This window comes from Anastrepha obliqua, chromosome 1 (assembly GCF_027943255.1).
Source record: "Anastrepha obliqua isolate idAnaObli1 chromosome 1, idAnaObli1_1.0, whole genome shotgun sequence".
NCBI classification, from domain to species: Eukaryota; Metazoa; Arthropoda; class Insecta; order Diptera; family Tephritidae; genus Anastrepha; species Anastrepha obliqua.
In genome coordinates, this window is record NC_072892.1 from 14,935,052 (window position 1) to 14,949,868 (window position 14,817).

Below are 14,817 nucleotides of genomic sequence, written 5' to 3' on the forward strand. Positions count from 1 at the left end.
ATAAAGTTCTCGACTGCGTGATTAAGATGGCGCCTCCTTGCATAAACAACTCGAGAAAGTAAAAAAACTGGCGCTAATAACAGACTTTGTGACAACGAAAAAACCTTTACTAATTTCAATGAAATCCAATGGGCTGGACATATCTGCCGTATTTAGTGATGATAGCATTTTTGGTACAGTCCACAATAAACGTGCACGCCTTTTAACAAGCAGTGATGAATAGTTGTAAAAACTTGTTTTTACTAATTTCACTTTCAATTTTTATATGTTTTGTACTTATGCATTGCATGCACATGAAATATCTGGGAGTAATGCTTGATAAAACTTTGACCTGGAAAAATTACATATCGTGCATCACAAATAAGCCCTTGAGAGCAATTGCCAAAGGCATATGCCAAAGGCTTTACGGTAAAACATGGGTTCGGCGGCCAAAAATGATGGCATGGTTTTATACGACAATAATAGTGCCAATGATCACCTATGTCTCTCTGGTATGTTGGCCAAAATTAGACCAAACTAAGACTCAGATAACACTTAACAAAGTATGCAGAATAGCCTGTCTGAGCGTCAGCAATGCGAACCTGCCGCACAACGGCTTTAGGAATAATCACTGGACTCATTTCACTCTATCTTCTAGCCAAAGGGTCGGCAGTCAGTGCAGCTCTAAGGCTTCCTAATCTACCTCATCTCAAAGAAGGCAATCTTACAGGACATGTAAAAATTGTGGGTTCGATCCTGAACTCTCCGAGCCACACAGTCCATGATAAGATGAAAAAGAAACTAGAATTGTTCAAAAAATTCAAAGTGGTCATTAGTGACCGCTCAGCGTGGAGAAACAATGAAATATTCAGGGCCCACAGGTATGGTTTACTGATGGGTACAAAATGCAAGACGTTAGTGCCGGAGCTGGAATTGTCGGACCACATTTCAAAAAAAAAACAGTAGTAATGAGAAAAACCTCTTCCATTTTCCAGGCGGAGGTTCACGCTTTTGAGCTGTATGCCAGAGAATGTCTACGGAGAAGCGCGCGCGGTGCCAATATTAACATTCTCTATGGCAGTCAAGCAGCTCTAAAATCGCTGGATAGCTTCTCATTCCAATCAAGGATGGTCTGGGAATGTTTTAAAATTCTCAACACTCTAGCATCAAGAAACTCTGTTACCTTGATGTGGGTTCCGCGACATGAGGGGCACGAAGGGTATGAAATTGCGGAAACTTTAGCGAAAAAGGGGCAAACACTCTCTTTTATAGGTCCTGAGCCTTCCTGCGGGGTAAATAACAGCTTCAAAAGTGCATTTCTACGTGAGCAAGGCCGTTGTCGAAGAATAATCGATTATTGGAGAGGCCAAACGGGCATGCACCAATCAAAAAGACTCATAGATCCAGAACGGATAAAGGCAGAAGCAAACCTTACTCTAAGCAGAAAGGATATAAAATTTTACAGTGAACTACTAATAAGGCACTGTAAACTTAATTACCACATGAAAAAAGTTGGTGCGGTAGAAAATGATAATTGTAGGCCCTGTAAAGAGGCACAAGAAATAACAGCCATGTTTTGTGCAGTGGCACGACGCAAACTAAATTACCTGAGAAATGAGGCTATAGTTCCAAACCTTCGGGTAGAAATTAAGCCTACAGCAGTTTTAGGATTTATTAACAGCCTAGGATTTATTAACAAACTGTTTGAGTAGGCTGCATGGCTGCACAATAGATCTCTTCAGGTCGCAGTGCACAAACAGCCAATCAATAATAATAAATATGCATTGCCGTTTTGCTATACACCAATTTTAATTTTTTTTTAATAAAAGCAATTTGTTTTTTTCACATTTCTTATAAATACTAAATGTGATATTGATTTCATTATTACTGTTTTTGCACATTTTTTGAAAAAATATATAGAATTTTTTAATTTTAACCCTTTACTGGATGATTGAATATACCGTTGAAAAAAAACAAAAAAATGTTTCACGATGAAAAAATGTTAGCTTTATTTAATTATCAATAATACTTTTACATATTAAAAGAAAAATAATGAACATATTCTTGTTTTTGCTTCTGAAGTATAGAAGTATAGAAACCAGTGGAAAAGCCGAAATTTATAATCCGGCGAGAAAGATGAAAAAAATTTTTTTTTGTCAAAAAGTATAGAAACCAGTGAAAAAGCGGGAAAATTGTATCTATATTAAATGAAAATATTTTCTCTTTGTCAAAAAGTACTTACGTTTTACTCAATTATCGTTTTTTGAAAATGAATCAAAGCGCACTTCAATTTTGCTTTTTCACCCACTTGCACAAAAGTGAAGTTAATTCGAAATGTCATAAAATCATTGACAATTTTTTTGTGTTTTACTGTTATCAAATATATATTTGATGGCTGAAAATAGTTTGAACTAATTCCTACTACTTAATTTGGAAATAAAATTGAAGGAAAACTGCAATCTCATACATGTACGGGCTCATATACGGTAAAAGGTTAAGCTAATTTTTAAAGTTGTGGAACATTTCCCCAAATTAAGGGGTTACATACGGCCAGCAGCCCTAAAAGAAAATCTGTTTTTAGAAGGGATAACAATGGACATAATTGTAAAAAAACTTTGTATATTCTTTATTAGTACTTAAGCTTTATAAAAATTTAAATTATTTTAATTTTTCTTTGCAAGAATTAGTACATAAAAAATCACGTGGCCCAAAATCCAATGAAAGAAAGTTGCTACATGGCATCTTTTCTCCTTGAAATGATGATGGATCTATAAAAAGTTAAAAAACTCTTGTAAAATAAAGTTGTGGTTATAGTTTGTCGTGCCGGACTTTTGAATTTCGAAATATTTTACGTCCTAATTCTCACATTTTTATTATGTTTATAAAATTTTTTAATAAAAATATCAAAAATCCGGCTCAACAAATCATAGAGAAAAATACTTTCGAATATGTAAAAAGAAACTGCATCAAAAAGTATATTGAAACCTGCATGAGTTAACATGCAGACCGTTCCGGTAATAGTAGATTCGAAAAAAAACGAGTTTAAACCTTCATGTGCAAACAAAGGAAGGCAGTTATGGGGAATTTTTACAATCGACTTGCACAGAAATTCGCCTAAAACTATAAAAAATAATAATCTGTAAACAAAAAAAACAAATTTTTTTTTAAATTCAGGACGTATATAACCCCTTAAACATACATATGTGGCATTTACCTATTTTTACACGATTTTTTGCATGCTTTTCTAAGGAACGAATCTGCTGCTGAAAAAAAAAAATTGCGTGTTGGTAGGTTCGGTAAAGTGGTGATTCATGAAGATTACAACTAGCAGCATTTTATTGCCACATCCTCGCTACCAACTTGCTTAACTGTTAACTAGAGCAGAAATTTGTTAAGCCTGTGCGGTTTAAGACCCTTATTAGGTTGTTGCCGTCTAAGCCAGACAGTTGTTCTTAGAGCACTTTACAATACGTAACGATTTTTATTCTCGAAATCCTGCAGAGCTCAGATTGAGAATTTGCTTATACTGCTTAAAAGCGAAGAGGCGGCTTTGAAAAGTCGTTTTGGTTTACTTTCTTTACTTATTTAGTTATGTACTTTTATAAGTTTTTTTAAGTATTAAAATGAAATAGTAGTATTAGAATGTTTGGTTAAAAATATTTTCTAGCTAATACCGTCTTTTTCTGAAAATAAAACATCCCCCGAAAATAAGCCCTATCATGATTTTTGGATTTTTTTGTAAAATAAGACATTCTCCGGAAATATTTCTTAGTTAAAATAATGTGACAAAAAGCATTCGTTGAAAATGCTGCTGTTTATGAAGTATACAGAATGAACGATATGAAGGGTTAAATATGCAAAACACCATACGTTTTTTGTGTGAAATTTGTTTTTATTGATTTCAAAGACAAAATTGTTCAAAAATGATTACAATTTTAACATAACTTCTGCTCAAATATGAACGAGACGGTATCAATAAAACGGTCCGCGGATGACATATGGCAAAAATAAATTTTTTGTTTTTTGGTAGGACTGTTATAAGCTTACATGGCAAAGCTTGACTTATTTACAGTAGCACAGAAAAGAAACTATATGACATATCACGCTGAAATTTGCCATGTAAGCTTATAACAGTCCTAGCAAAAAACAAAAAATTTATTTTTGCCATATGTCATCCGCGGACCGTTTTCATGATACCGTCTCATTCATATTTGAGTAGAAGGTATATTCACTTGAGTTCGATATGGCCACCTTTTGCCTTGACTATAGAATTCAAACGGTCAAAAAATGAGTTGCATGCTGTACGAATGTGATCTTGAGGTATTTTGGCCCATTCTCGTATAATCGTTTTTTTCAGCGCATCCATACTGGCATATTTTTTAATCCTCACCTTGCTCTCCCAAATGGACTAGATTGTGTGGGCGAAATGAAGTGCGAAACATGAATTTTTAACCATTTTTGGTTCACACAAGCTTTATGAGACGGTGCCGAGTCCTGGTAGAACGTCCATGGTCTAGGACCGAATTGTTTGCGTGTCTACGGCTCTAAAGCAGCTTCTAAAACATTTTCCCGATAATAAGTCGCATTCACTTTGACACCAGGTTCGATAAGAACGATTGGAGAGCGTCCATCAGTGGTCACCGCGGCCCAAACCATTACTTGCGATGGGAAATTGCTTCGAGTGGCCATACGTAGGCTCAAATTCTCGTAAGAGCGTTCGGTCAAGTAAACAGGATCGTTTTGAGTGTTTATGAATTGCCCAATTGGGAAATTTTTTCCATCAGAAAACACTGCTCTTTCGCACCGAACTTTTTTTTGCTAGGATAAAAGATCATGTGCTTTTTTGAACTTGTAAGCCTTGACCTTGAGCTCATTTTTCAATATGGGTCAATGCTGTCTTGCGATATTTTCAGTTCTTTGGCCATTTTTCTTCCACTTCGACGTGGATTTCGTTCAAGTCGAGCCTTCACTTTCCGCACCATTTCTGGCGTTGTTGCGGTTTGTTTTGGTCCACCTCCATAGCGTTTTGCAATGCTACCAGTATCATTGTAACGTCTTATAGTGCGATACACAAACATTTTATTCACTTTGAGGTGACTGAGCTCAGCCAAATATAACGCAATCACACTATTACGTTTGAATTCCATCACAGAAAAAAAAAAATTCAACAAATCTGAGACGAAAACGCTTTTGATGGGTTATAAACAATATATTGAACTGTCATTAGAACAATTTTGACGTTGATGTCATGAGCTGTTTTACAGATACAAGCAGTGTGAAGTTGGTGTAAGTAATAATATGTGTAGTTTGCCTAATATTCGCATTTCAGATAAATGTTTGAAACAAAATAACCTCAGAAATTAATTGTTTACCTCTGCAGTTCGTTTCAAATTAATTTTTGGAACTTATCTTAAAAATACCACATAAGGCAGCAGTCTACATTGAGCGACAGTGCAGGTATACAACATTCATTTTTTTTGTTTGTTTTTAAGTCTGATTATTTCCTCATACGTAATTTTATTTAAAAATAAAGTGAACATTTTTTAACCCCAGTTAAAATGAGTACACAATGAAAGAGCTTTTCCGTCGAGCACAAAAAGGGAATTCGTGAAGACTCCAGGGGTGTAAATCTTGTAGCATTCTATAAAGAGAAGATGCTCGATTTCTGTATGGTTCCTAAATGGCGTGCAGACTATGATCAACCCTGCGTCAAATGGTGGACCAAGGAAATTAGAAAAAACACGGAGTTAGATCAGGTCGGCAGCCGTTATTTTCTGAGTTGGAAGATTGCATCTAGGAATGGATTGCAGGCAGAAGAGCAATGGCTTGGGTTGTGCGCAGGGCTGATATTCAAAAATTCGCCCTTGAAACAGCAATTTGATATATCCACAGAAGAATTTAAAGCATCGTCACACTGGTTGGACAACTCCGTTAAATGATATGAACTGTTTCTAAGGAGATCAGCAACATTGTTTTAGCTGGAAGACAATGAAGTTGTTAAGCGTGCACTTGCGTTTAAGCTTTTTGTTGATGGCATCGATTTTTCGAAATACCAACTCTCCCACATGATTGCTAAGGATGAGACCGCGGTATTCCTAGGCCAAAGAGCTCAAACGACAGTTCCCCACAACGCTTATTCGTCAATTTGCGTTCTTTTTACCGATTGCGGTAGTGCACGTGTTGCCTTTATTTTGGCAATTCTTCTAGATGACAAGAAAGTATCGCCATTTTTAATCACTAAAGATAAAAAAGACCAGATTCAGCGTGTTTCAGGAATTTATTTCCCTCAAAGTGAAAAAGCCTGGTGCACCCAAGCAGTTGTAAGGTGGTGGTACAAGTGGGTTGATTTTATGCTGCCACCACTGTTGAGAGATCAAAATAGAGGTTTACTAGTTTGGGATTCAGCCAATACTCACCGTGCTAAAGGCATGAAAAACTGTATTGCTGAGAGGAAGATTGATCAAATAGCGAGGAATGACTGGTTAGCTTTTCACCTTTACCTGCCATTCGAGGATCATTTGCGGATAAAAATCAATGTAGGTATATACCTATGAAATGAGACTTTCAGGTATTAGTCCATAGATGTTGCTAGAAGTATTTTTAAACCTTCCAAAATGTCTTGTTTTTTACCGTCTGCCATCTGTCAACAATATTCACTTCATTGTTTGTTACGTTTGATACAACAATGCATTTTTGTCGCTCTTAAAAATGTCCAATTTCGTGCCTTCAAACTGCGAATTCCGGACATCGTGAAACCACTTGTGAAATGCTGCTCTCCCGATTCGAAAGGAAGTCTTTTTTGCATCGAATCGCTACGAGTGATGAAAAGTGGGTGTATTTCTCCAATCCTAAGCATAAACGATCGTATGATCCGCCCGGCCACAAGCCAAAAAGAACGGCCACACCAAATCGCTTCGGCCGCAAGGCAATGCTGAGTGTTTTCTGGGATCAGCCCAGAAAACCAGGTGAAACAGTTGACGGTGCACGCTACCAATGACAATTGGCCGATTTGAACAGCGCTATACACCGAAAACGCCCAGAACATGCCGATCGGCGTCACAAAGTAATTTTTCTTGATGACAATGAACCGCCACATCGAACAAAAGCGGCCCGAGAATTGGTGGAGACGTACGATTGGGAACCGCTGGTGCATGCGGCTTACTCACCAGACTTGGCGCCTTCCGATTATCATTTTTTTGCATCGATGGGCCACGCACTTTACGAGCAGCGCTTCAATTCCCACGCGGCGCGGCATCCACAAATCGTTAGCGATGGCTATTATTTTGAAGATTAAATTTGTAACAATTTTTTATTAATAAACGTTTGAAATTGAAAAAAGTCTCATTTCATTGGTATATATTGAAAACAGAATGGTGAGAAATCATAGAAGTAGTTAGTTTTGTAAAACCAGGGTTACAAGAAGATCTGAAGTGGGTAAAAAATTCATGGGACCAAATAACTGACAGTGATGCTTCCAATGCACTACGAATGGGCTACTTACACAAAAAGTATTCATTTAACGATAGCTGTATCGCAAGACATGAGAGATTCGGCCCAATGATTCAACAAGAAATGGATTTGACAGAACATCAGAACATAGTTCAGAATTTTATTTATGACGATGTTCCAGAAGAAGAGAAAATGACTGTAATTGAATAAATTTAAATTTCTGTATTCTGTGTAAAATAAATATTAAATAAAAATATATAAATATATAAATATAAATACTTTTATTTTTGCCCTCCCCGAAAAAAAGAAAGTAACACAGCGTCTGGTTTTCGGGAAAAGACGTTACCTTAATACAAATAAGCATGCAAAAGTAACCGAAAACCTCTGTCAAACTTCAAATGTTTCAAAATAAACTATACAAAAAAAAAAAAACAAGCAACATAGAAAAATCGGCTAGTGACGTGTGTAAATTTGTATAGATTATTCACCCACAATGCCTAGAAGGTAACGAAAAAAGCCAAAAGCAGCTGCAATTGTGAGGCACAAAACTCATCAGCAACATCTGCAGTAGCTGTGGCAATGACAGCGATAAAGCAGCCAGCCAAAAAATAGTTAAATGTCAACAAAATCCAGATAGTAAATAACATTTCGTATATTGTTTTGGCCCTCCCTCAGAATGTTTGCAGCGCATATTCGTGCTGGTGTGTGCTTTGTGTTTGTTGGTTTCACTCTTTCGGCAACAACTCTATTCAGCAAACAGTGCAAAAGTTTTTGCATCAATATGCAAAAAGTGTCATGACATTTGCAAGTCTTGTATGAAACAAAAAGTAACACAGTCAACTGACAACCAAAATCTCTTTACACACGTCTACACTACATCCTGCACGAATCGCTGCGTATATATGTATATGTGTGTATGCATATATATATGTTCGTATGCATGTATGTCTTGATCCCTCCTTGCCGTACTCGCCAAGTGTACGCGTGCAACCAATGTGATATCGTAAAGTAACTTTTCGGCAACTTTGCAAGCGTCAAGCGATTTTCACTTTTTCCCCTCCGATTTTGCATTTTAACTCGCACTCACTCACACACACACACACATACACAGGCACACGTGCCAAATTGACAGCAATACTGAAAGCAGCCAGTTTGGAAACGAAACTGACGGCAACTAACCAGGATTACAAGTTCCCTTGCATTTTACTGCTCACGTATGTATCATACTTTTTGTTGCTGTTTGTTTTTGGGTGAGTGTGTTGGTGTGCCTGTGCGTGCTCAGTTGCAATTGAAAGCGTTTAACAATGTGTTTGTTATTTTGTGTGTGTGAGAGTGTGTCTTTACACGAGATTACATGCACGCAACTAGCATGTAATTTTTGTGCGTCTATATAAAGGGTGGCTAAGGTACAAGGGCCGGTATTGATTTTGAATAAAATATAATTTTTTTAGGAAATTATTGTCAGTTCTCTTTATTATGATAATATCGGTACGGCTTAATTACGAATGGAACAAAATATTGGACAAATGACCACGGCGACCTCGGCGGCACACCTCCATCCGATGGTCGAAATTTTCGATGACGCTGAGGCATAATTGAGGTTCTATACCGTTAATGTGCCGAATTATCTCATCCTTTAGCTCTTGAATTGTTGCTGGCTTATCGATGTACACCTTTTCCTTCAAATAACCTCAAAGAAAGAAGTCCAACGGTGTCAAATCACATGCTCTTGGCCTCCAATTGACATCGCCGCGACGTGCGATTATTCGGCCATCAAATTTTTCGCGCAAAAGAGCCATTGTTTCGTTAGCTGTGTGACAAGTGGCACCGTCCTGTTGAAACCACATATCGTCCACATCCATATCTTCCAATTCGGGCCATAGAAAGATCGTTATCATATCACGATAGCGAACACTATTCACAGTAACTGCCTGACCGGCCTCATTTCGGGAAAAATACGGCCTAGTGATGCCGCCGGCCCATAAACCGCACCAAACAGTCACTCTTTGTGGGTGCATTGGTTTTTCGGCGATCACTCTTGGGTCATCATTCGCCCAAATGCGGCAATTCTGCTTAATAAGCATCACAAGCGAATCCACTGAGGTGCCTCATCACTGAAGATGATTTTCTTCGAAAATTGGTCATTCACTGTTGCCATTTCCTGCCACCATTCTGACCATTGGCGGCGCTTGAAATGGTCAAGAAGCTTTAGTTCTTGAGCCAATTGCACCTTGTAAGCGTGTAAATGCAAGTCCTAACGTTCATCAACTAAGAGGTTGAGAGGTGCAATTGTTGCGCACGACGACGATTTGATGTGGACGGCTCTTCAAACACACTATCGCGAACAGCAGCAATATTTTCTGCAGTACGAGCTGTACGAGCATGCACTGGTGTTTTCACATCTCCTACAGAACCGGTTTGCTCAAACTTTTGCACAATTTTTCCGATTGTACGCACATTTGGACGATTAAATTGATCGAAAAAATCACGAAGTGCGCGATACGCATTTTGATTTGAACGCCCGTTTTCATAATAAGCCTGAATAACTTTAACGTGTTGATCTATTGTGTGCCTTTCCACAGTTCAAATGGATTTAGTCTGAAATTGAAAAATATCAAATGAAATGCAGAAAAAAACTTGACGTTTAGGTGTGGTTCACATTCAACATCGGCCCTTGAAATTTAACCACCCTTTATATATATATATGTGTGTGTGTGTGTGGGTAGATATAGGTTTGCCTAAATTTTGTTCAACTGTCTTTTTCTGATTCATGCGAGAAACTTTTGCAATTATTACTTTTGTAATTATTAATTAAAGTTTAGTTGCTCCTACTTTTTTACTTCATTTCCAATTTGTTGTTTACGCGGAGAAGATCAACTTTTTGAACAAAATTATCTAAAGAGATGAGCTTAGATGGCTTAATAGAATTAGAGCTTATAACAAACAATATCGGTGGTGTGTATGTATTAGTATATGAAAGCGAAAGGTAAAGTTTCTTTAATAATTATGAGATCCAAGGAACTAAACCACCTGCGCAAAGAAGGTCTGATTTTATTGATTTTGCTAATGATGAAGTTGCCGCTTCAAATAAATGCAACTGGAATTTATTCTTCAATCAAAAGTTTCTCCTGAGATTATTTCCTGATTGCTTCCGCTGTCATAATTGATGCCTTTCCACTTGGAGTAACTGAATTCAATGAATTGTGAACGCTTAAAATTTCTTTGAAGGTGTGGCTTGGGGGTGACCACCATTCGCTAGTGGTTGGGTGCGAAAGCCGCTGTGTGCACGAAATACCAAAAAATTATGTAGAAGGTTTTTTTCTAATAGCAGTTACACATCATCAGGCAATCGCAAGCCTCCAAGTGTATTTCTGGCATTTCACTATGTACACCACAAAGGGGGAAGCTGCTTGACCACTCATCCAACAAAAAATGTAAGCGCCAATTATTGGGTTGAAGGGAAAGTTCTATCTTATTTTAAAGAAAATATTTGAATTAATTTATAAAAGTATGCTCCATTATTTGTTACAACTTGTTGTTGTCGATCCAGTGCAGCCATATAAGCCGCTCGAGATCCATGTCGAGACTAATTAAAAATAATCTCCACATGAAAGCCTTCCGTTTCTCAACTGGGCAACGTTTGACAAGGCGCTTCAAGAAAATTAAGTTCGACAGATGCAAGCAACATTTTCGGTGGAACGCCGTCAGAAAAGTTTTCACTGTTGAAGAAGTTTAGCAAGCAAAACAAAAAAATCGATGCTTGAATTTCTAAAGACCCAAAAAATGTTGTTCCAAAGGTTAAGTGTGGCCAAGATCCAGCCTCCGCAATGGCCTAGTGGAGAGTGTCATATAAAGACGGTACGTCTCTTGATTTCTGCGAAAAAGGGATAACGCCGGCGGAAAAGTGTACCAAGAAGATGTTTCAGAAGGTGTAGTGAAGCAGGTGAGCAGTACTCTCTTCAATGGAAAGTGTTGAACCTTCTAACAAGATTTCGCTCCCGCCCATGTGGCAAAAACCACACAGCAGGGGGTAAAAAACTATATTCCTGGGTTCAAAGCCGCCGAAGATTGGCCGTCTGGAAGTCCATATCTTAATCCATTGGACTATGGTTTATAGTTGGAATTGGAGGACAGAGCCTGTCGAAGACCTCACAGAAATTTGGAGAGTCTCAAACAATCTTTGGTTCAAGCAGCGACGTCAATATCCATTGAAACCGTGCGTGGCCTTGAAGGCCGAATGTGAATTAATTTTTTTTGTTTTAATATTTACATGGTTGAATAAAACTAACTTCATTAAAGAAAGTATTCTTTTACTTTTTTTATTACAAACATTTAAATATAGCCCACTAATAAAGGGTTTTCCAAAAAGAGGTTTTATCAGATCAGTCAGAGCGTATTTTATCCATAAATTCACTTTTGTACGATTTTTGCATAAAACATATTATTCGCGGAATATAACGGAACTATTTATATTTTCTCTAATATATTGTGCATTCAACAACGGATTTTAATGTAGGATAGAAGCACGTGTTGTTAAAAAATAAAATGGAATCTTCGAACGCGAACAAGAGACATATTTTGTATTTTTTTTATAAAAGTGGTAAAAATGCAACAACTTCTCCTGCAGAAATAAACACTGTTCACAAAGAGTATACCGTGAGTGTAAGGACTGCGCAAAAGTTGTTTTTAAAATTCCGAAGTGGTAACTACGACGTGGAGGATGTCCAGCACGCTGGTCGTCCTGAAGTCTTTAACTCCGACGCCTTGCTCGACTCGTGGAAGCTGAGCCAAATTTCGCAGTTGATATGATAGCTCAGAGCTAAAATTTATCGCATGGAACAGTTCACAGGCACCTGACTCAGTTGGGAAAGGTTTCAAAGTTGGAAAAATGGGTTCCGCATAGACTTTCCGTCCCCAACCTTCAGCAGAGAGTGAATATGTGTTCTCAGCTGCTGCAACGGGTTGAAAATGAAAGTTTTTTTAACCGTATCGTTACTGATGATGAAAAATGGGTGCTTTACAATAATCCTGTTCGTAAACGCCAATGGTTAGATAAAGATGAAGCACCAGATCCGACCCCTAGAGATGGCTTTCACCCCAAGAAGATTTTCCTGTCTATTTGGTGGGATATGGCCGGTATTGTTTATTATGAACTTCTGGAACCAAACCAGACGATAATTGCTGATTATTATTCCCATCAGCTATCAAACCTGAGTGAAACACTTAAAAAAATCGACCGTCTTTAGTGAATAGACGCAAAGTTTTGTTTCACCACGACAACGCAAGGCAAACTGAACGAGCTCGGATAGGAGCTAATATACTCCCCGGATATTGCACGTTGTGATTAATTTTCCGTGAACTTCAATCCCATATGAGTAACAAGAACTACTCCTCAAAAGAAGCTATAAAAAGGAATATCGAAGCGTATTTTGGCTCGAAGGACGAACAATTTTTTGAGCAGGGAATTAAAAAGTTGCCTAAACGTTGGGAAGGCATTGTAAATAATGAAGGAAAATATAGTATTGATTAATAAATACTTTAAACATCTTTTTTATTAATTTTAAAAGCACCTTTAAAAAACGCACGAACTTATGGACTGATCTGATAAGTAAATTATTTTGTTGGTTTTCTACTTTTTATTAAAGTAAGTTACTAATTAGGTTGATTTGAAAAAAAAAAAAAAATACCAGTCTAACGGTTAGACGCGATAGAAGTGAAACCTTCCGTAAAACAAACTGAGAGAGAATAAGACGGAAGCAGCATTAGGAGCGGGATAATTATAGGTTCATTATAATATTGCTATAAAGTTCATATTTTATTTTCTTCATTTTATTATTATTCATCCTCAATGTTTTCAATTTCAACAAATGATACGAGTGGCTTATGATAGATAAAATATGATACAAATGCTTTGGTTTCGATGTTGTCAAAAAAAATACCCAAACGGACCGAATTTCTTCCATTTTCGTCTACTTGTATTCATATAAAAATTTATGTCTCTTCCCACCAAAGCTAAATGTATTAGTATATTTCTTCTTGTATTTATTCAATAATTTGGGCCGAAATCCCGGCGGTACTGCAATACCGGGTCAACCCGTGGCAGAGGTGGAACAAGCCCCTAAAACACTCCGCCCATTTTCAAAAATCAGTTTAACATTTGTTGTCCTCCGATGAAGGATCTATCAGATGTTAAGCTGATAAGAACAGATTAAAGTGGGCTTCAAGACCGTTTTCCCCGGGGGGACATTTCCCCCCCGGGGTGATACATAAAAATTCCCGCACTCTTTTCGAGGGTGACGGTTCGTTAAATATAAATAAAAGATTATTTTCCACGGGGGGACATTTCCCCCCCGGGGTGATACATAAAAAACAAAAAATAAATTCCCGCGCTCTTTTCGAGAGTGACGGTTCGTTAGCTATAAATAACTACAAAAAAAAAGATTATGCTGCTTCTTAGCTAAGGTTTACTGCGTCTTAGCTAAGGTTGCAGCGATCTTATGCGATCACTTTGATCTTAGCCATGAGGCCGAGAAGCGAAGTCCGTCCGCCAGGGGCACACCCTAGCCAGGGCGCTCCCCAGGAGGAGCAGAATATTGCCTCACCCCGGAGACGTGCTCCACGTACATGTCCCGTGACCAGTGGATGGTGTCGGATACAACAAGACGGCGCATCATAGACGCGTAGCGTTGGTTAACACGCAAGCGTCTCAGCACCGGCTCGTTGCGTGGGTCCCAGGTGCCCAGGGCACCAACGAGGATCGCCTCTACCTCCACTTTGTAGCCTCGCGAATGCAGCGCAGCAGCCAGCGGGGTATACTTCTTTGTCTTCTCGTCCCTCGCCTCTGCGAAGCTCTCCCGTCGGTTCTCAAACGGCACGGTTATGTCCACTATGGTGACGGACTTCGTGGTCTCGTTCGTGATGACAATATCCGGCCTTAGCGCTGAGAGATTCCCACCAGAGACTCCCGCAACTGTCTTGTTGATGGTCATGGTGCCAGGCAGTTTGACAGCTTTTGCCACTCTTGCCACAATAGCGTCATGGCGCAGTTGTCTCGCTGCCGAGTGAGGTGTGCAGTGGCACAGCACGTGCGGCAAAGATTCCAGGGCGTGACCACATCTACGGCAGCGCTTGTCCCCCTCACCCCATCTTCGTGCCCCGTTTAATGGGAGCACGTCGAGCCGGGCGCGGTGGACAAAACGCCACTCGGCAAACCTGGTGTAACTGCCGCTTCTCATAAAATGATTGGCGACCCTTACACCAGATGAAACCTCGTAGACTTTTCCCTGGTCTGGCTTCGCAAGGAGCGTCGCGAGGTAATGCTCCTGTATGGCCGTTCTCAGCCGGTTGATCACCTGGGTCCTGGCCTCTGGGGGGATGATGACCGTTCTG

General features: G+C 38.8%; 1 pseudogene; it reads right to left on the reverse strand.

Moving 5' to 3' along the window:
• Positions 1-13,477: 13,477 nt before the first annotated feature.
• On the reverse strand, positions 13,478-13,659 carry LOC129236493 (U2 spliceosomal RNA; annotated as a pseudogene).
• Between the last annotated feature and the right edge of the window lie 1,158 nt (positions 13,660-14,817).